Below are 23976 nucleotides of genomic sequence, written 5' to 3'. Positions count from 1 at the left end.
TCCTTTCCTTTGCTCCCTTTTAGCTTCTTTTTGCATGTTATCTTCTCCCATTAGAATATAAACTCCTTGAGGGCAGGCACTAACTTTCTTCCTTGCTCATATCTCTATCTCCAGAGCTCCCTATGGTTCCTGACACCTAGTTACCACTTAATAAATGCTTGTTTCTTTTCTTCCAAGAGAGTATCAGCATTTGAAGCTAAGTTCAACTCCCAGATGCCCAAATCATTCCCTTGTTCTTTTCTCCTGCAGCCTGAGGGATTGTCCTATCCATTCTCATTCTTGACCATCTATCGGTGGCTCCCACTAGGGTTTCTCTCTGCCTGGACCACCTTGGAACTGCTGGATTCCTTCTAGAAGCATGGACTCCCTGGGCCCTCCTTCAATTTTCTGTTTCCAGGGAAACAGTGGTTCACACAACACTAACATTTGATCTTTGAGGGTGCAGAAGAGTCTGATTAGACTCAGCTGCATCTCAGAGGAAGTCTAGGTTTTGGGCTATGTCCTAAAAAACCCTTATGCCCCTTACCTCAGGAATATTTTGGAGAGAGGGATAAGACATAGATAGCTTTAGGGGCTCAAGGAGATTTTGCACCAGGAAGTTCTTCCCTACATTTGACCTTCCTTGTGCTTTCTTCCTCCAGTATAGGAATGCAGGATGATGACCTCCCCAGGGATATAATAAGAGAAGGTAGGCACTAGAAGATGACGTGGGTGATTTTCTCCCCCAGGAGTCCCCAGCCTTCACAGCCTGACTTCTGTCACTGTACACAGCCCCTACTGACTCAAAGTAGCCCACATGCCATAATCCCATGAACATGAACTGGAGGTTGAAACTTGGTTATACCCCCAAAATGAGCCTCACATAGGAAAAAGGTAGTAGTGGAAACTGTTGCTACTCCCCAAGCTAAGGAAACCTGGGGAAATTGGGCTATGAATATCTGCTCTCCCTCTCCTGCACCAATCCCCCTTACATTCCCTGAACTCCAAAGAAAGGAATACCTTGATGATTTCAGGGTATGCGAACTAAGGATTGACTGCTATGAATCTCGGGTAGCAGAATGAATGTAACTGGGGTCACTGGGATTATTCTGGAGCTCAAATGGTTATGTCAGGGTCCAAACAGTGGTTCACAGAACTTTGTTTCCCAGGCTTCTAGAGAAGCAAAGGACATAATTTAAGTCAAGGAGTCAGAGACAAAACTTTCATTTATTTCCCTTGTCCACCCACAGAAGGGACATCATAGGGACAAAATGAATAAAAGCCAAGAAAGGAAACAGGAAAAAAACTAAGAATCTAAGGGAATGAGGACAGAGAGGACTATGAAATGCCTAGGGGAAGACACATTAGATTGTGAGGTTAGGGTCGGGGACATGAAGGGATAGGGAGGAGACTGAGAAAAAGGAGGCTAAATATGGATGGGGTTTGAGGAGGACAGATAGATGGAATTTTGAGGGAGCAGATAACAGACAAAGATTAATGGGATGATTTTATGCGATGGAAGGAACATCAAAAGACCAAACCATAGTGGTAAACAGGATGTTGAAAGCCACAGTCTTCATCAATAACAGCCTCAAGCTCAGTAGTCCCAGGAGCACCTGGTTCCCCTGCTAAAAGAGAGAAGGTTAAGGTAATGGGAGAAAATATCTTTGGGCTTAATTAGGAATCAATGATGAGACCCTACTATATGAGGAAATAAGCCCACATTGTCAACTGCCTCTTGAAAAAGGAGTATTACACACATGCTGGGTATTTACAAACACTTTCCCCAGCATGGCATACCATGGCATGCTTTAAATGTTGCTTTATCATATGCACCCTTAGTTTTGAGCTACCAAACACACTGAACCAAGAGACATCTCACAATCTGAGTCCAAAGGAAATCGCACCCTGAACAACGACTTATCCCAGGCACTGAGCTTATCACATACTCTTAGCAATGGGTTATCACACACATTGAGCCTGAAGGTATCAAATACTTTGGCCACTTGGTTATTCCAATGTTTTGTTCTGGGTTATCACAAATATTAAATATCAGTTACTGTACCCTTTTCCCCAAATGATCACACATTCCAATTCCTGGGTTATTACATACCCTGAGTTAGAGACTATCACAGACTCTAAAATTTGACTTCTTCTTCTCAGCTCCTCAGAAGCTATCATAGGTTCTGAGCCTTAACTTTCTTCATTATTTCATTCATCTGTTTGTTGAGCTCACATTTATTAAAAATGTCACCAAGTATTATATTGTGTATTCAGAGAGATGGAATGTTTTGATGGTACACAGTACCTACCCTTAGAAAGCTGAAGGTTTATAAGAGGTATAAGGCACAAACACAGATAACTACAGTATACAAAATTATACATATACATTAGAGAGTTATAAAACAATCTTCTATCTGAAGTCTGAGGGAGGAAAGTCACTATGGAACAGGGGCTTCAAGGAAGAATTAATGGACAAGGTAGAATTTGAATTTGATTTAAAAGGATGGACAAGAATGCAATAAACGAAGAGGTAGATATTGAGAAGTGATTGAAGACATATGGAAAAACCTGAAGAAATGTAAGGAAGCAAATAGGGAGATGGTACATTCAGTAGGCAGACTGATGAGGGCCTAGAGTATGTGAAGGAGAGTAAAATGATATCAGGGTAGCATCAGGTGGTGAAAGGCCTTGAATGGCAAACAACAGAATTTGGACACTATGTGGGAGACCAAAGAAAGCCAATAAAGATTTCTGAATGGAGAGGTAAAGCAACTATTTGTGTAATATTCCATACATATAAAAGATTATTCTGATGATTGTATTATGATGTGGAGGAGAGGACAAAATTGGGAACACATATCAGGAGATCATCTCTACAATCCAGGAAAATGATAATTGGGACCTTTGCTAACAAGATGTCATTAAGAAAAAAGAGGTGGAGGAGTAGTAAAAGATGTGGTAGAAGCAAAATTAGCACAATTTTGTGACAAAGAAGATATGACTAAAGATAGCGAAAGAATCTACAATCACCCCAAGGGTTGTTATGTTTGTTCTTCATTTCCAAAGAAGACCATGCCATCAGAGAAATGATGATATGACTTTCACTTGAGATTGGAGTAAGGGAGGGCTGTGCAAGGTCACCAGCCTCACTTCTCCTCCAGAGTCATCTGAATCCAGTGACCTGATATTCCTCAGAATGACTGGAGATGACCCCAAGGATGCTGCCTAAGAGAAGGGGTGAACTGAATAGCAGCAGCACGAGGGGAAATCTTGTCAAAAAATGGGAAAAAAGAGAATAAGCTCCATTTTAGACATGTTAAATTTGAGGGACCAGTGGTCTATGCAGGTGGGCATTTTCTGAAGGTAGTGGAGTGGTTTTGGAACTCATAAGAGAGGTAAAGGGCTGGAGATAAGATTTATGAGTCATCAGCAAAATCTTGCTAGTAAAGCCAGGGAGGGAAGGAGATTAACAAAATAAGGAGAAGAGAAAAAAGCCTAGGACTGGTCCTTAAGGAGTATTCATAATAAAGAGGGACCAGAGAGGGAGATGGAGAAGGAGCAGTTAGAACGGAGAGTGAAAAATGAAGATAATGTGGCATCTCTGGAGGGCAGTGGAAGAGGTGTTCAGTGATGACTGATAATCTCCATAAAAGCTGCAGAGAGATCAAAGGAAAATGGAGACTGAAAGGGGCCTCTGGATTTGGTGGTTAAGAAGTCACTGAAAGAGCTCACTATGCAGAGGGGAGGAGTGCTGAAAGCAAAAGGGAGAGCTTGAGGAGGAAGTAACTGGACAGTGATGACAACTCCTATTATTTTAGCAGTGAAGGGAAGAGGAGTGTTGCCACAGAAGTGGGTGGTAATTAAGGTAAAGGGGTTTGGGAAGACTCAAGTCATCATCAGAGGGAAGGAGGTAGGAGTACAAGAGACATTAGAAATGGAGCAAGGCCCTGGAGGAGGCAGGAGAAAATGGACTCAATGGCAGAGACCGCACTAGTGATTGTTCATGGTCAGAGTGATGAATTAGAAAGAGTGCTAGTCAAGAAAGACTATAATGAATCGTTCTATTTGGTTCTCCCTGCCTCAGGTTTTTCACCACTCAGACTTATTCTCAACAACCACCAAAATGACTTTCCTGAAATAAAGAGCCAACTGCAAGTTAGAATTCAGCCTCTTGACATTTACTAACTGTGTGTTGTTGTTTTTCAGTCATTTCAGTTGTGACCAACCTTTTGTGACCCCATCTGGGGTTTTCTTGGCAAGGGTACAGGAGTGGTTTGTCCCTTCCTTCTCAAGTAGATCCATTCTGTCTGGCAATGAGAAGTTAAATGACTTGCCCAGCATCACAGGGCTAGGAAGTGTCTGAGGCTGGATTTGAACTCAGGTCTTCCTGATTTCAGGCCCTGTACAATAGTGGTCCACTAAGCCACTGGCTGCCCATTTTATCAACTGTATAATTATGGACAAATCAGTAAATCTCTCTGAAGCTCAGTTTTCTCATTTATAAGAAGAGGGAGGAGGCAATAGCTCTGGTATCTCCTTCACAGGGCACTTATGAGGCTCAAATGAGATGCTGTATGTAAAGTCATTTGTAGGCCTTAAAATGCTGAATACATGTTGGCAAATACAATTCTTTGGTCAGAGGGTGGGAGTATATGATGAAGCTAAAAAGGCATGAGCATGAGAGTGAAGACCAAGAGGGAGACCACCCCTATAGGAGGACATCAGGCTCCTTAGGGAAATAGAATGCTGAGATGTCTCCTAAAGCTGTGAGAGTTGTGGGCTTATGAGAGGGTAGATGAGAAAAATAAGTTTGGAAATACAACTATAGGGAATAAAGCAAGAGATGGTGTCAGGATTTATTTTATTGGTAGAAGGAAATTCTGGGTGTAACTCCCTCCATCAATGCAGGTTGGCATTTTCTCTGCAAATTTTCATGTTAGAGATCAACCTGGAACAACAATGTGCCCAGGGGCACACAGACAATATATATTAGGGGCGGGATTCAAACCTGGGTTTTCCTAACTTGTAGGTCTGCTCTCTATTGTATTGACAAAAGAAAAGTTAAATAAATACAAATTCAGAGTGAGGACCTTGCTTCAATGCTATAGCATAAATCTATAATGAATGAAGTTAATTCAAGTTAGGTATTTCCTCCACTGAGACTCAGCATCTCCAAAACCAGGAGCAGACAAGGTGGGAACTACCAAGGGATGAGAGCAGCTAAGAAAGTGAGGAAGAATAGAAGTGAGATACTCTTCACTCCGAGCCCTGGACTGGCATGTTCCCTGAAGTTTGGATCTTCATGTAGTCTAAATGTCTAGGTCATCACTCGCTTCAATCCCTGAGCCATTACTCACACTGAGCCTTTCTGCATATGCTCTGAGCCCTGAACTATCCCATAACTAGGCTGTTTATATCATTCTCTCTGTTGGTCATGGCCATGAGGAACCCTGGGACATCACATTATCAGGGTGGGAGACACAGAGACTGTCACAATGGTAGAACTGTCTCCCTTCTGATCATATTACTTAAGCTAAGTCTCATTATTTCTGTCTTTTCACCTTAAACCCTCCTGGGAGTTACTGGTCATGGCAGAATGGTTCCAGCTGAGGGGTGATCTTAGTGTCTGAAGGCAAAAAGATACAATCAGTCACAGCCTTTGGATTGAGTGTGCCCAGGACTTTCCTTCCCAGCTCAGGATTTTCCTTTATAGGGCAGAACATCCTTCTTCAGCCAGGTTTCCCCTTTAATCTCTCCCAGAAATCACATCCCCTATTTGTGGGATCTCACTACCAATCAGGAAACACTGGACTGGAATAGCCCTTTCTACCCAAGGACCTTTAGCCCCAGTCCAGGCCTCTGCTCCTCAATCAGGGACCTCCTCTTCACTTTACTGAATTTCCCTCCACTTCCTGTTTCTGTCCCTCAGTTATCTGGAAAACACTTCCAAAGCACAAGACGTCCCTTGTTGGTACCACTCCCCATGCCCAGGCAGGCACTGGTAGGACACAGGATAGCATTTCCAGGGTGATACACTGAGAAGGTTACTGAGTCAATCTCACCAACCTTGCTAATCTGGAAGGCACTGTAGATGCCATGAGCTGTAAGAGCCACAGGGAGGGCTGGGATAAGACTAAAGCCTGAAGGGAGACCAGGGACACATTGAGTGTTTGGGGGTAGAAGTCACTGACCAGACAGACCACAGCATCCTGACTTCTCACCACGTGGGTGAGCAATGGACCCGAGATCCTACAAGAAAACCATGACTTCCTGTCACTTAGCTGGCCCCTACAGAGCACCCAGCCAGCCTGCAATCCAGATACAAGTATAAGAACACATATATAGCAATAAAAAGCAAACCTCACCCACATCCTGGCCCCCTCTAAGCCCTGACCTGGCCTGATGTGTGAGGAGCAAATATATGAAATCAAAAAAGTCTGAAAAACAAACTTCATCCTTGGTTCCCGCTGCTTTCTCACCTTAACCCCATATGTGGCAAATAAGTTCATGAGACCAAACAACTGTGCACTTGCACAGCAAAGCTTGTGGCCACAGGGGAGCAGATACCCTAGTCACAGTTCCAGGGTTGAAAAGAGTGCTTATGGTTTCTAACATACCAGTGTACAGTTCAGAAGAGTAGTAAATACACCTCTCCCTACCTTGGAATTCAGATCCCCACAATTACCTCTGAAAATAGCTGCACAAAAAATCTGAAGTTTGAGACACTGCAGCCTCTACTTGGAAAGAAGAGCCTCATTTTAGCATAGAGTTAAAAGTCAAGATGTAGACTAGAAAATGAGCAAACAACAGAAAAAAATTCTTATCATGGAAAGTTACTATGATGACAAGGGCAATCAAAACACGTACTAAGAAAAAAGACAATAAAATCAAAATTCCTGCATCAAATCCTCAAAGCAAAATAAAAATTGGTCTCAGAACATGGAGGAACTCAAAAAGGATTTTAAAAATCAAATAAAAGATGTGGAGAAATAACTGGAAAGAGAAATGGGAGTGATGCAAGAAAATCTTGAAAAATAAGTCAATACCTTGGTAAAGGAATTGCAAAAAATACTGAAGAAAATAACACCTTAAAAAACCATAATAGACAAAATAGTACAAGAGGCACAAAAATTCAATGAAGAGAAAAGCAAAATTGCTCAAAAGGAAAAAGAGACACAAAAATTCACCGAAGAGAACTCCTTAAAAAGTAGAATTGACCAAGTGGAAAAGGGGATCCAAAAGCTCACTGAAGAAAATAATTCATTAAAAGTTAGAATTGGAGAAATGGAAGCCAATGACTTTGTAATACATCAGGAAACAATCAAAATCAGAGAATGAAAAATGTAGAAAAAAATGTGAAATATCTCATTAGAAAAACAACTGACCTGGAATACAGATATAGGAGAGACAACTTAAAAATTATTGCACTAATTTTAGGCCATGTTCAAAAAAGAGCCTAGACATCATCTTTCAAGAAATTATCAAGGAAAGCTGCCTTGAAATTGTAGAACCAGAGGTGAAAATAGAAATGAAAAGAATCAACCAATCACCTCCTGAAATAGATTCCAAAATGAAAACTGCCAGCAATATTATTCCAGACCTCCCAGATCAAGAAGAAAATACTTCAAGCAACCAGAATGAAACAATTAAAATAATGTAGAAATGCAATTTGGATAACATAGGATTTAGCTGCTTCTACACTAAGGGATGAAAGGGCTTGGAATATGATATTCCAGAGGTCAAAGGAGATAGGATTAAAACCAAGAATCACTTACCCAGCAAAAATGAGTGTAATACTCCAGGGAAAAAATTGAATTTAAATTAAATAGAAGACTTCCAAGCATTCTTGCTGAAAATACCAGATCTGAATAGAAAATTTGACCTTCAAATATAAGAATCAAGAGAAACATGAAAAGGCAAACAAGAAAGATAAGTCTTAAGGAACTCATTAATGTTGAACTATTTACATTCCTACATGGAAAGATGGTACTTGTAACTCATGACACTTTTTTCAGTATTAGGATAGTTAGAGGTAATATTCATATATGTATATATGCCAGGCCTAGAGGCCTGAGGGCTACCCGAGTCTTACCTTACCTCTATCGCAGGTCTTCGGCTGGCCACACCGGATAAACGTATGAGAGAAGAGACTTTCCGGAGTCGAACAAGGGTTAGGCTTTATTCAGGGTCTTGGTTACATGAGCAGGGGAAGCTCTTCCTTAGGAGGGAGAGAGAAAATCTCCCAAGGAGGCAAAGATCTTACGATAAGAGATTGGAAGCAGAAGTGTAAGTGGGGAGAGAGGGGGAGGGGAGAGCAAAGAGAGGGAAAACAGAGCCTTCTGTCCTGTCAGGGCCCCTCCGTGCTAAGAGAGCCTTCAGGCTTTCCTGATCCTAATTAAGCTCTCTGGCCGCATAGTTTGCACCTGAATACCGTGCCTGTTAGATAACAATAGGTGTGCCCAGATCCGGGACAGTCTCTAGGGGGATGCTCCTCCCATCACGTTTCTCACGGGAAGAGGCGGAAATACACGAGATTGCTCGGTCTCACTCCTCGATTCCCCGGTGTTTTATGGGGGGCCTCATGAGAACTCTAAGATTTGGAAGTTCCCACCTTTACCCACCCGAGACTGTCCACATGGAATTGAGCTTCCATCCCCAGCATATATATAGATATGCACACTTACATATGTAAGAGTATATGGGTAGGCATGTATGGATATATTATATATGTATAAGTATGTATATGTACATTAGTTTATGTGTGTATGTGTGTGCATATATGTGTGTATGCATATATATATATATATATATATGGCGAGAGAGGAGGGGGCACAGGGTGAGCTGAAAATGAAGGGAGAATACCTCAAAAAAATAAAATTTACTATTCAGTGGAATGTACTAGTAGTAAGAGAAAGGGAGAAGTAGAATGTAGCAAATCATCTCCCATAAAAGAGGGAAAAAAGATATTTTATAATGGAGGGAAAGAGGGGAGAGATGAAAGGAATTAAGTGAGCCTTACTCTCATGGAATTTGGCTTAAGGAGGGAATAACACACACTCAGTTGGATACGGAAATCTATTTTACCCTGCAGGAAGGAAAGGGGAAAGGAGAGAGGAGAGGGAAGATAATAGAAGGGACAGCAAATTGGGGATAGAGATCATCAGAAGCAAACACTATTGTGGGAAGACAGGTAAAGGAAGAGAATGGAATAAATGAATATCAGGATATCAGACAGAGGGAAATGTGGTTAATCTTTTTCAATATAACTATTATGGAAGTGCTTTACATTGTTACACATTTATGACCTGTATTGAATTGCTGGTTTTCTCAATAAGGGTGGGTAAAGAGGGAGGGAGAGAGCATGGAACTCAAAACTTTAAGAATGAATGTTAAAAATTATTTTGGCATTTAACTGGAAATTAAGCTATAGAGGCAACGGAGTATAGAAATCTATTTTGCCCTACAGGAAAATAGAGGGGAAGGGAGATGGAAGAAGGGTGGGTAATAGAAGGGAGGACAGACTGGAGGAAGGGGTGCATGCTGTATTAGGGTGGGGGTGAGGAGAGATGGGAAGAAAATTTTGAATTCAAATTCTTGTGGAAGTGAAAGTTAAGAACTGAAAAATAAATAAATTATACATTAAAAAGAAGAAAGTGGGGGGGAAGTGAAGAGGGGAGCACATGAACTTTGCTCTCATCAGAATTGTCTCAAAGATGGAATAATATACACAGACAGTTGGGGGTAGAAATCTATCTTACCATTCAAGAAAGTAGGAAGCAAAGTGGATAAGAGGCACAGAGGAGCTGATAGAAAGGAAGGTAGATTCCAGGAGTAAAAGTCAGAAGGATAACACTCTTACGAATGGAGAAGAGAAAAGGATGGAGAGAGTAGGATAAGCAGGGAGAAAATAGGATGGAGGGAAATATATAGTTGGTCACCATTACTGCAAAAAAATTACAGTAAATTTCTCTGATAAAGACTTCCTTTCTCAAATGTAGAGAAAACAGAGTCAAATTCATAAACCTAGGAGCAATTCCTCAATTGATAAATGGTCAAAAGATAAGAACAGGCAGTTTTCAGATAAAGTAATCAAAATCATCTACAGTCATGTGTAAATCAGAACACCTCTGAGGTATCCAACTCACACCTATCAGATGGGCTAATATGACAGAAAAGAAAAATGACAAATATTGCAGGGGATGAGGGAAAATTAAACACTAACATACTACTGGTGAAGTTGTATACTGATAACAACCATTCTGGAGAGCAATTTGGAGCTATGCCCAAAGGACTATAAAATTGTGTATGCCCTTTGAAAACAATGCCACTACTAGGTCTGTATCCCAAAGAGATAAAAAACAGAAAGTAAAAGGCCATATACGTACAAAAAATATTTATAGAAAGTCTTTTTGTGGTAGCAAAGAATTGGAAACTGAGGAGATGCCTATCAATTGGGGAATGGCTGAACAAGGTCTTGTATATGATTGTGATGATTCTTGTGTATGACAAAGTACTATTGTACTTTTAAAAATGGTGAGCAGGATGCTCCCAGAAAAAAGTGGAAAGACTTACATGAATTGATATGAAACTAAATGAGCAAAACAAGGAGAACATTGTACATAGTAATGGCCATGTTGTATGATGATCTGCTATGAAGAACTTAGCTATTCTCAGACATACAATGATCCAAGACAATTCTTAGGACTTAGGATGAATGGTGCTGTCCATCTCCAGAGAAAGATTGGTAGAGTCTACATGCAGATCAAAGATTTTTTTTACTTCCTTTTTCATGATATTGGGGGGGGGGGGGTCTCTTTCACAGAATGACTTGCATAGAAATATGTTTTGCTTGACTATACATGTATAACCTGTGGCAAATTTCTTGCCTTCTCAATGAAGTGGGGGGAGGAAAGGGAGGGAGAAAATTTTAATTCAAATTTCAAACAAAAAGAATGTTAAAATTGTTTTTACATATAATTGGGAAAATAAAACATTAAGATTAAAAAATAGTGAAGTTATGAACTCATCTCTTGAAAGGGGCAGCGTTTGCTCCTAGGATTTGGGATGGCCAATACTTAACTAGAGACAATACCCTGAGAGTCTTTTGAGTCTATTGAAATATCATTTCGTTTTTGTTTTTAAAATTTATTTTAGTCTTAAATACTAAAACAAATATACAATAAGAAAAGAAAAAGAAACATATTGTAATCCTAAATATTGAAACTTGAATACAAAATAATAAAAGAAAAAAGTTTTGCCATGTGCACAGCAGAACATAAGAGGATTCTAAACATACAGCAATACATTTCCATTTGAAGAAAGTCTATAAAATAAATACTGTGCATTGTCTTCAATGGTGTCTATCTTTGCTTTCTTCTCAGTTTTCTTTTGTTCTCTGCTAGTTACTTTTTACTTTCTTCTTTTTCCCCCTTACCACTCCATCCCAAGGAGGCTACAACTAAACATGGAGATACACAAGTGTGTGTGTGTACATACACATATACATCTATACACACATACATATATACACATATACACAGAAAGATATAGATACAAATACATACACTTACACATGCTTAGGTATCTATAATCATATTGATATATAGACAAATGTATTCATATACGTCTATGTAAGACCAAACTATACTTTTTTGTCCTCTACTTCTCTGAGGGTGCATAACTTCTTCCTTCACTAACCTGAGTCTTTTCATATTTTTCCAAGTCCACCAACTCATCATTTCCTATGCCACAGCAATATTTCAACCTTATACTGTCTAGTTGTTTTAAACAGTCCAAACCAAAACTGATGAATATGACTGACACAAAGTATATTTTCCCTGTTTTTCTCTTTTGATTTAATCTGTTTTAGCTTTCATTTATTCTGAGATTATGATTACCATCCTTGATCTCTAGTTTATGTTCTTGTATATCTCTTATTTTCTATCCCTCTTGACTCCTCTAGTTTACTTCTACTCACTACCTTTCTCTCCTATTACTTAAATTATCCCTCCTCTAAAGATCCCTCTCTTATCCTCCCATTCCCCTCAATCTAAACATCTTTCTATACCCTTTTTGTCCTATTCCCTAACCTACCTTTTAAAAATCCCTTATTCTCTCCTCAATTACTTTCTCCTTAATCTTCTACTTTTTTCTGAACTTAGAAGACTTTTATACCCTTCTAGAGATAAAGGTATTGTTCCCTCTAAAACCCATTCTCAATGAAAGTAGAGTTCCAGAACTAACAGCCCTTCTTCCCCATCTAATTCCTCTGTCATTTCTTTCTCTCACACCTCATTTGTATAAAATAATTACTCTTTTACCTGTTCCTAAATGGTTTTACTTTTTAAAATCATATCATATTTAGGTCTACCCCAATCTTTCTTATGCCAATTACAAATAACAATCAGGCATAAATTTTACATTTTCTTATATAAAAGGTAAACAGTCTGTCCTTATTAAATCCCTTGTAATTAATCTTTGATATATACCTTAAATTTCTTTTTGATCTTACAGGTCAAATCTTCTATTAAGTTCAGGTATGTTTGTTTTTTTTTAAACAAAATCCTGGAAGTCGGACAATTCATTAAATACTCATTTTTTCATGTAGGATTATGCTTAATTTTGCTGGGTTTGAAATATTATTTATTATAATAAAAAAAATTCTAAACTCTAACGTGAACATGTTTTCCATTTGTCTCATGGTGAGGTTGAGAAGAAAGAAAGAACTTTAATGAGGAAATGAGGCACAAACCATCTTTGGAGATTTTCTTTGAGTTCAGGGTGGGAATCCAAAATACAGGCTAATGTAAGAGAGAATTGCAAAATACTATGAATTAATTGTTGTTTTTGTTTGGCCTTTGTTCTCAAAGAAGACCAATGACATCACAAGGGTGATATTTTGACTGGATATGAATGGGGCAGAGCTGTCCAAACTTGTCAACCTCACTCTGTCCTCCTGGTCACCCAAGTACAAAGGTAAGATAAAGGTCAAGATGACTGGTGATGGCCAAGGATGCAAGTGGGTGAACTTGGCATTTCCAATTACATATACACACACATACATACATATACATATATGCACATACATACATATACATACACATATATAATAAATTACATTCTATAAAATTTTATATATTAAAACCTAGACTAAACTAAGAGGAACCTAGGCCAAGGTCAGTATGGTGATGGAAATGCAGTTCTGAATATAGGACAATTTCCTGTTCTATAGTATATAGAGCTATAGCATCAACCCCTTAAAAGGGTAGACTATATAACCATTTGATAAAGAGAAGCCTCTTTGATTGCCTACCTAGACAGATGGGTTGCATTTAAGAAGAACTGTTTAACCATAACCTGTCCCTTCCCTTGGTTTGACTTCTTCCTACATATTGGCCTTCCAAGGAGAGAAGAAAAATGAAAATGAAGAGTAGAGGCTTCAGGCCCTTCCTATATGAGACCAGCACATAATCCATAAGTATGGGCTTTAGTTCTTTGCCATGCCATTTATTATTTCATTGTAAGTGAAAGAGATCAGGGATGGAGATCTAAGAGTAGAGAATGAGCTCAGGTTTGTAATAGTCCGGTGACGATACTCAAAGGATTAAGAAACAACTGCTGGAATCCATCATCTCAGGAAGAGAGACAGGATCCTGTCCAATAACAATGCAGCAATTGACTACATTAGGACTAATGTTATTTTGAAACACTATGAAGTCCAAGCTCATCCTCTGCAGACCTAAAGAGTAGAGGGGGTGAGATGGCAAGGAGAATCAAGATACCTTCCCAATTTCCTCAGCCTCCTCTCCCCTCTGACTGGAAGGCTGGAGGGTGGAGCACTAGACTCCTCCCAAAGCTTTCCTATAGAGAGGACTGAATTTGAACTCTCCAGATAACTTTCCACTTTTCATATGCATCTCTACTTGGTTTGAACACAAGGAACATGATGTTCCAGGTACTCCCTGGTCACTCCCATCCAAGTTTTTTCCATTTCACTTTGTGTGCTGTCTTTGTCCATTAGATCATAAGTTCTTTGACGGCAGGAACACCCAGATTTAATGTCCCAGGCCAGAACTCACAAATAAGAGCATCAGACTTGGAATCAACAAAACCTGGATTAGAACTAGAAGAGACCATAGAGGTCTTCTGGTTCAACTCTCTCATTTTAAAATTTAGGAAATTTGATTCAAAAAAAGGTTAAATGAGTTGCCCAGAGTTCCACATGGGGATGTGCTGGAGTCAGCTTATAGAGAGCAGATTGTTAAATTTTCAGTGTGAGCATTTACACTCTGGAAATTGGCAAATGGTATAAATCAAGACTTGATTTGTCTAGAATTAAGCAAGTTATGGAGAAAAAATGTTAAGAATATAGAGTAAACTGAAAAATTTATCTTGTATTTTCAGATAGCTATTTGTTAAACATTTATCATCACAACTGTGGTCACATAGCAAGTAAGTGTTTAGAGCACAATTCAAACCCTGGTCTTCCTGACTGCAAGTTCAATGCTCTATCTACTACATCATGTAGTTTCTCCCAAAGGTACATAGATCACATAGATCTGTACCCCCATTTAAAGAGATGCTATTTTAATCTCATTAGGATTAGCTGCAAACTCCTTTTTGAAAGCAATTAAGCCCTCCACAAGATGGCTCCAATCTAACTTTCCATGTTAATTATACATTACTCCTCTTCATGTACTTTATGCTCCATTCAAACCAGTGACTTACTGTTCCTCATACATAACATCCTCTTCCTTTCCCCCTGTGATTTTACACTGAAGAGTTCCCATTTCTGGAATGCTCTCCCTCCTCACCATCACCTTTTGCAATCCCTAGCTCTTTTTAATGCTTAACTCAAGACACACCTTCTTCAAGTGGCCTTTCTTAATTCTCTCAGGTTTTGTGGATTTTATGCCCCTACTCAATCACTTTTCCTTTTCCTTTTTTTACATGATCTTGTATTAATCCAAGAGTTCACTGTATACACCTAATAGAAAGTAAATTCCTTTAGGTGAAAACTATCTTATGTCTTATATTTATGCTTGTAGCACCTAAAACAATTCCCAACATGTTTTGTGGTTTTTGAGTTGTTTCAGTCATGTCTGACACTTTGCAACTTTATTTGGGTTTTCTTGGCAAAGATACAGGAGTGGTTTGCCATTTCCTTCTCCAATTAATTTTACAGATGAGGAAACTGAGGCAAAGAGGGTTAAGCAACTTGTCCAGCATAATATAGCTATTAAGCATCTGAGGCCAGATTTGAACTCAAGATGAGATTTCCTGACTCAAGCCCGGACACACCAACTACTGTGCCATCTTGTTAGTACATAAGAAGCGTACTACAGATAGTTCTCACTTTATGTAATTGTGAGGTTCACCAACCTCTACATAAAGTAACTTTTATGCAAGATATAATGGTAGGAAGAACATGGAGACAAGGCCATGCACTTACACGACTTTCCAGAACCAAAAGGAAGAACACTTAGGGCCAGACACAGACAGGAGAGGACAGGCAGCACTCTGGAACTGGGAACAGAAACAGGATACCTGAGCATGGAGGGTGGGCAGAGTAGAGCAAAGATCTCCTCTCTTAGCACTGGAAGTCTTAAGCCAAGCCCCCAGTCCCTTCAAAATGTCAGTCTCTCCAGGAGAGACTAGAAGGGGTTTTTTGACTGGTTGTTTGGGGAGGGGAGTGGGGAAAGGTTGAACAGAGAGTCAGGAGCAGAGTTAAAGCTGTGCAACACTACACAATAAAGCTAAATAGGTGGAGTTGTCGTTTTTGAATGCTGATTTCTTTCAGAATTCTTTATGTGAAGTCAAATTTGAGAAATGCGAATTTAAGTAAAGCAAACACTACCTACAAACGTTACTTGGTTGACTGATTGGGATTCACATAACTTAGTGTACACTCCAGGATTCACAAAGGATTAGTGTCTCACCTTCTATCTACCCCATGGGTGGTTCACACAGGTTAGTAACCCCCTGAGCTCAGTCCTTTTATACGTCAGAGCCTCCCTCCAAGACTCAGTCAAAAAATGTCCCACTTCCTACCTCTTAGATGGGTCAATAACCTCACCCTCTACCCCAGAGCTCACATTGCTTAATCATCTAATATTTCTACACCTCAGTTTCTTTTTTTAAATTTATTCATTTTATTTATTTTTAATGTTCTTCGATCATTACCATAAAACTTAGATTTTCCCCCTACCTACCCCACAACACCCCCTACCTTCCCAGGACGGCATACAATTCTATATAGCATCTACACATACATTCCTAATGAATACATTTTCACTATAGTCATGCTGTGTATCTGAAGGAGTTTGTCTAAGAGCTTAACTGAGTCGTTGCTCTCACTCTGCCATGTTGGCTCTGTCCCCCGGTTTCTTTAGTTATAAAGTGTAGGGTTTGAATTAGATGATCTCTAAAGCTTATCAGCTGTAAATCTAAGATCCTGAGGTCCTATCAGTCATTCTTCTAAGGTTTACATTCTCAGAGTTGTCTTTGATTCTTCATTTTCTCTCACTCCCTAAATCTGTCATTTGCTAAGTCTTATAGATTCTGACTCCCTAATATGTCTCATCCATCTCCTTCTCTCCAGTCACACATTCACTACCCTAGTTCAGGTATTCATCATCTCTTGACTCAACTATTATAATAGCCTTCTAATTGGATCCCTGGCTCCCAGTATCTCCACTCTATAATCCATTTGCCACACAGCTGCCAGAGTAAACTTCTCAAATCACAGAGCTCACTATGTCACTTCCCTGATTAAAAATCTCCTTTGCCTATAGGAAGAATTTAAGGTCTTCCATAATTTGGCTCCCATTAGCTTTATTTTGTACTCTGCTTCCTTTCATAAATTCCACATTCCAACTATCATACCAGTAATATTGCTGTGTTGCATAGGCTGGAATAACTTTTCCTTTTCTTTTTAATTGTATTTTTCTTTATTTATTATTGTAAAAAATTTGTTTTAAAGTTATATACAAAATGAGAAAGGAAAAAAAAATTGCTTTGTACACAGCAGACCAAAAGAGAAGATTCATTATAAGACAATAATTTCCATTTCAATAACACCTATATAATAAACACTATACATTGTTTTCAAACCTACCCAGCTATTCTTTGCTTCCTTGTTGGTTTTCTTTGTTGTCTGCTGTGCACTTTTTATTTTATTTATCCCTCCCTCCCCCAATCACCCTAAAGAAGACTGCAATTAAGCATAGAGATATGTGTGTATACATACATATGTGTGTATGTGTGTGTGTATATATATATGCAGATATATACATATGCATAGATATCTATAAACATACACACATATATATATATATATATATACAAACTCATACACACATATGTAAAACTATACTATATTTATTTCCTCCTATTATCTGTTTCTCTGAAGATGGATAGCATCTTCCTTTATAATTCCAAGTCTTTCCAATTTTTTCCAAATTCTCCAGATCATCATTTCCTACACCACTGCAATATTCCAACCCAGTCACATCCAGAGGGATTGCCTATGAAAGTTTATTTTTCAAAATTTTCTGCATTCCTTCTGCTCTTGACTATATAGAAACACAAGAAATTTTTAATTTAAAATGATCAAAATTATCTTTTTTATGCTTCAAAAATATTCTCAATTTATAATATAGATTAAGTCTGATACTACTGAATCTAATTCCTATACACTCTTTTCCCCTGGTTTCTTCCAAGTTCCTGATGTTTTTCTTGAAAATGAAATTTGGGAGCCAAGATGGTGGAGTAGAAAGACACACATACACATAGCTCCAAACCCACAACCCATAGAATGGCTACAGGGAAGTAACTCACGGCGAATTCTGCACCCAGAGGCCACGGAACATTGGAGTGAGGGAGATTTCTGTTCCGGAGGGACCTGGAAACCTCTCACGGGGGGTCCTTCACGCTGCGGACTGGGCGCCGGGACTGGGAGCTGAGTGCAGCCCTGCCGCGGCCGCGGCACCGAGAGGAAAAGACCCGAGCTGGCTTCGGGGACGGGATCTCCAGCGGCCACGCGGGTCCCTCCACCCACAGAGGGACCTGCAAACCTCTCGCAAAAGGTCCGTCGTGCTGCAGACGCGGAGCCCAGCCTAGACCTGCTGCGGCAGCAGCACCGAGAGAAAAAGATCCGAGCAGGCTTCAGGGATGGGATCTCCAGCGGCCACACAAGTCCCTCCACCCACAGGTGATGGGGGTTGGTGAGAGAGTCTCTTTGGCGAGTCAAGAGGGGAGTGGGGTGCCCCCATAATTCAGGCCCCCCGGGAGGTGGAAGCTGAGAGGCAGCTGCAGACAGGGGCTCCCCAAGTGGGCGGGAGCCTGAATCCATTGTGGAAGGTCTGTGCATAAATCCCCTGAGGGAACTGAGCCTGAGAGGCAGCCCTGCCCCGACCTCAGCACCTGAACATAATCTCATACTGAATAGCAGCCCTGCCCCCGCCAAAAGCCCTAAGGCTGGAAGCAGCATTTGAATCTCAGACCCCAAACACTGGCTGGGAGGATCAGGAGGCGAGGTGAGTGTGAGGAGAATATTCAGAGGACAAGTCACTGGCTGGGAAAATGCCCAGAAAAGGGAAAAGAAATAAGACTATAGAAGGTTACTTTCTTGGTGAACAGGCATGTCCTCCCTTCCTTTCTGATGAGGAAGAACAATGCTTACCATCAGGCAAAGACACAGAAAACAAGGCTTCTGTGTCCCAGCCCACCCAATGGGCGCAGGCCATGGAAGAGCTCAAAAAGAATTTTGAAAATCAAGTTAGAGAGGTGGAGGAAAAACTGGGAAGAGAAATGAGAGAGATGAAAGAAAAGCATGAAAAGCAGATCAGCACCCTGCTAAAGGAGACCCAAAAAAATGTTGAAGAAATTAACACCTTGAAAACTAGCCTAACTCAATTGGTAAAAGAAATTCAAAAAGCCAATGAGGAGAAGAATGCTTTCAAAAGCAGAATTAGCCAAATGGAAAAGGAGATTCAAAAGCTCACTGAAGAAAATAGTTCTTTCAAAACTACAATGGCACAGATGGAGGCTAAGGACTTTGTGAGAAAGCATGATATCACAATACAAAACCAAAAGAATGGAAAAATGGAAGATAACGTGAAATATCTCATTGGAAAAAAACTGACCAGGAAAATAGATTCAGGAGAGACCATTTAAAAATTTTGAGACTACCTGAAAGCCATGATCAAAAGAAGAGCCTAGACATCATCTTCCATGAAATTATCAAGGAAAACTGCCCTCAGATTCTAGAACCAGAGGGCAAAATAAATATTCAAGGAATCCACAGAATATCGCCTGAAAGAGATCCAAAAAGAGAAACTCCTAGGAACATTGTGGCCAAATTCCAGAGTTCCCAGGTCAAGGAGAAAATATTGCAAGCAGCTAGAAAGAAACAATTCAAGTATTGTGGAAATACAATCAGGATAACGCAAGATCTAGCAGCCTCTACATTAAGGGATCGAAGGGCATGGAATAGGATATTCCAGAAGTCAAAGGAACTAGGACTAAAACCAAGAATCACCTACCCAGAAAAACTGAGTATAGTACTTCAGGGGAAAAAATGGTCTTTCAATGAAATAGAGGATTTTCAAGCATTCTTGATGAAAAGACCAGAGCTGAAAAGAAAATTTGACTTTCAAACACAAGAATGAAGAGAAGCATGAAAAGGTGAACAGCAAAGAGAAGTCATAAGGGACTTACTAAAGTTGACCTGTTTACATTCCTACACGGAAAGACAATATTTGTAACTCTTGAAACATTTCAGTATCTGGGTACTGGGTGGGATTACACACACACACATGCACACACGCACACATACATAGAGACAGAGTGCACAGAGTGAATTGAAGAGGATGGGATCATATCTTTAAAAAAATGAAATCAAGCAGTGAGAGAGAAATATATTGGGAGGAGAAAGGGAGAAATTGAATGGGGCAAATTATCTCTCATAAAAGAGGCAAGCAAAAGACTCATTAGTGGAGTGATAAAGAGGGGAGGTGAGAGAAAAACATGAAGTCTACTCTCATCACATTCCACTAAAGGAAAGAATAAAATGCACACTCATTTTGGTAGGAAAACCTATCTCACAATACAGGAAAGTGGGGGATAAGGGGACAAGCAGGGTGGGGGGGATGATAGAAGGGAGGGCATGGGGAGGAGAGTGCAATTCAAGGTCGACACTCATGGGGAGGGATAGGATCAAAAGAGAATAGAAGTAATGGGGGACAGGATAGGATGGAGGGAAATATAGTTAGCCCTATACAACACAACTATTATAGAAGTCATTTGCAAAACTACACAGATTGGGCCTATATTGAATTGCTTGCCTTCCAAAGGGAAGGGGTGGGGAGGGAGGGAGGTAAAGAAGTTGGAACTCAAAGTGTTAGGATCAACTGTAATGTTCTTGCCGCTAGGAAATAAGAAATACAGGTAAAGGGGTCAAGAAAGCTATCTGGCCCTACAGGACAAAAGAGAAGATAGAGACAAGGGCAGAGAGGGATGATAGAAGAGAGAGCAGATTGGTCATAGGGGCAATTAGAATGCTTGGTGTTTGGGGGGGGAGGGGATAAAAGGGGAGAAAATTTGTAACCCAAAATTTTGTGAAAATGAATGTTAAAAGTTAAATAAATAAATTTAATTATAAAAAAAAAGAAAATATAATTTGCAATTATTTTTTTCCTAGCTCAGTAAAATACATTTTAAAATAAATTAATTGGTCAAGTATTAAATAAATAGATGTATTAGTTAAAATTGTGATTTTTAAAATTATCTCGGCTTTACTTACCTCTGCACAATACATATTATCTCAATTATTTATAACTGGGTTTATTTGTACAAAAATGTTTTGTATTTATGCTCATATATTTCCTGTGTCTGTGTTAGCAGTTATACCTTCAGGTACTTTATGCTGTCTAGATATTTTAAATGGTCTAAATCAATACTGGAAAATATTGCTGACACATAGTGTAGTTGCTCTAGTTTTCACTTTTGATGAAATTATTTTAACTTTATATTTGTGTAAGATAATGATAGCTATCCCTGCTTTTTTATGCACTATTTACTCCTGCTCTTTATTTTATCTGTATCTCTCATTTTTATAATGTTTCCTGAAAACAATGAATTCAAAATTTTTCATCTGCTATCCATTTCTATTTTATGGGTAAATTCATCCCATTCATATTCTGTTACAATTACTTGACTTTATTTTCCTCCTTTCTATTTTTCCTCACCATCCTTGTCAGCCTATTTACTCTATTTCTGCTCACTCCCCTGCATTATTTCTACTTACTCCCTTGTCTTTCTGTTCCTTAACCAACCCATCCCTCTAAGCCTTCCTCCGTTATCCACTCCCCCAAACCTCACTCCTTGCCCTCCTATTTCTTTCTGAATTCAGAAGACATTTATATCCTCCTAGATATGTGAGTGTGTGTATGTGTGTGTGTGTGTGTGTGTGTGTGTATTGTTTCCTCTTTACCCGTTCTCAATGACACTAAGGTTCCAACACTTCCTGCCCTTCCCCCCACTAGCTTCTTCTTTATATTTTTTGCATTTTATATCTCATTTGTGTGAGATAAGTACTCCTTTTCATATCTCCCTATAGTTTTATTTTTTAGGTTTACCCCATCATACTCAACTCACCCCCTCCCTTTCTTTCAGACTACTCAAATAATGACAATCATAAGAGTGCTGCTAATATTTTAACATATATGAAGTAAATAATTTGATCTTATTAAGTCCCTTCTAATTGGTATTTAATATTTACCTTACATTTCTCCTGGAAGTTATATGTCAAACTTTTCCTTAATTTCTGGGAGTTTTGAAAATTTTTGAGTTCATTAAATGTCCCTTTTTTTCATTCAGAATCATACTTAACTTTCCTGGGTAAGTTAGTCTTGGTCATAACCCCAGCTCTTTTGCTCTGTGAAATATATTATTCCTAGACCTGTGGTCCTTCAGTGGAATAGCTGTTAGATCTTGTGTAATCCATATTGTAACTCCATGATGTTTAAATTGTTCTGTTTTTCTTATTGCTTTCAATATGTTCTCCTTAACCTGGGAGCTTTGAAAGTTAGCCATGATATTCCTGTAAGTTTTCTTCCTGGGATCTCTTTCAGGTTGTAATTGGTGAATTTTTTTCTATTTCTTATTTGCCTTCTTGTTCTAGCACTGTGGGGCAATTTTCCTTGATAATTGATTGTAATGGTGTATCAAGATTCTTTTTTATTGCAATTTTCAGGTAGTTCAATTATTCTTATTTTTCCTCAATCTGTTTTCCAGACCTGTTGTTTTTCTGATGAAATGATTCACTTTATCTTCTATTTTTCATTCTTTTGATTATTTTATCATTTCTTGGTGTTTTTAAATGCCATTAGTTTCCCTTTGCTCAATTCTAGTTTTGAAGGAATTATTTACTTCCTTAAGTTTTTCATTCTCTATTTTCAGTTGGCTTACTTTCTTTGCATAATTTTTTTGAATTTACTTGAATTGCTCTCTTTCCCCCAATTTTTTCTTTAATCCTCCTTATTTGATTTTTTTTTTTTTTTTGGCAAGGCAATCAAGATTAAGTGACTTGCCCAGGGTCACACAGCTAGTAAGTGGCTGAGCTGGATTTGACCTTCTGTGATTTTTACAGTCCTTTTAAAATTCTTCCAAGAACTCTTTGTGATTGGTATTATTTGACTCTTCTCATTGAAAAAGAGGTAACTTTTTTTCACTCCATTATCTTCCTCTGAATATGAACCCAGATCTTCTGTATCCTCATAGTAATTATCTGTGGCTGGGTTCTTTCTCCTTTGCTTGCTCATTTTTATTGATTTTATTTGTTTTAATTTGGGATTTTTTAGCAGCTATTAGTATAATCAAGTTGAATTCCTGAAGTATGGGGAATGATACCCCAAGCCTTGGGTCTTTCTTACTATTATGTTCTGAGGTCTGTCTCAGGTCCAACCATGGGATTTCCACTCTGCTCCTAAGCCAAATATAGGGTCCCCAGCCACACTGAACTTCAAATGATTATGCTTCCATTGGTCTGTCAGGTGCTTGCAAACTATAGTTGTCCTCTCTGCCCCAGAACTGAAAGCAGGGACTCTGCTCTTCTGCTAGTGCCTACTGCCAAGAATCCCGGCTCCTCACTACTGCATTCATCAGGTGTGTGCTTGGTCCTTCTCCATACAACCACTGCCCAGGATGCCTGGAAGGTCCTTCAATCTTCTACTCAGCCTTCAGGTCCTCACAATGTCTATGAGATGAGAGTTTATAAGGCTGAGGCTACCTCTCAACCCAGCTGCCCTCAGCACTTGATGCTTGTTGAATCAGCAGAGTCAACCTGGAGTGTTTGTATTTCATCCAGACCAAACCTGCACCACTGGAGGTTTAGAGGTCATGTCTTTCCTAAGGTCTTCTCTAATTGTCTTAGCAGAACAGCTGCTTTACCCTGTGCTTATTTCTGCTGCTTTGAGGTGATGTTGTGTTTGGCTGGGTTTCTTAGAAGAAATTTGGATAACCAAAAGTTTTCTCACCTACTCTGCCATCTTCCCATATCATCTCATGGGCTAGCTTTTTCTGAGGACTGACTTCATAGAAAAACTACACTAGATTTTCCCTTAAAAATTCATGAATTCATCCTCATCACTTAACTGATTCAAGAGATCAAGATTCCCACTGATGACATAGTTTCTTGGTAGTCTAATTACAAAAACTAGTCCACAGGGAAGCAGGAGTTGCTCTCCCTCAGGGTTCACTGATACACCCAATCTAGAGACAGGAAAGTCACACTCAAATGAATCAACATTATATACCTGCTAAAAAAAAAAAATCTTTCCAGGCTATGGGTAAATAAATCTCTAGGTACTGACTGTTAAATGGTCTCTGAATGCCTCATTTTCTGCAAATTCCAAATCCAAAGTAGCCCTAATTAGCCCAGACTACAACATAAAACATGTATACTAGCTTCCCCTTGAACTCTATATCTCATCT

Source organism: Notamacropus eugenii, chromosome 4 (genome assembly GCF_028372415.1).
Source record: "Notamacropus eugenii isolate mMacEug1 chromosome 4, mMacEug1.pri_v2, whole genome shotgun sequence".
Classification (NCBI taxonomy): domain Eukaryota; kingdom Metazoa; phylum Chordata; class Mammalia; order Diprotodontia; family Macropodidae; genus Notamacropus; species Notamacropus eugenii.
This window is presented reverse-complemented; position numbering follows the sequence as displayed.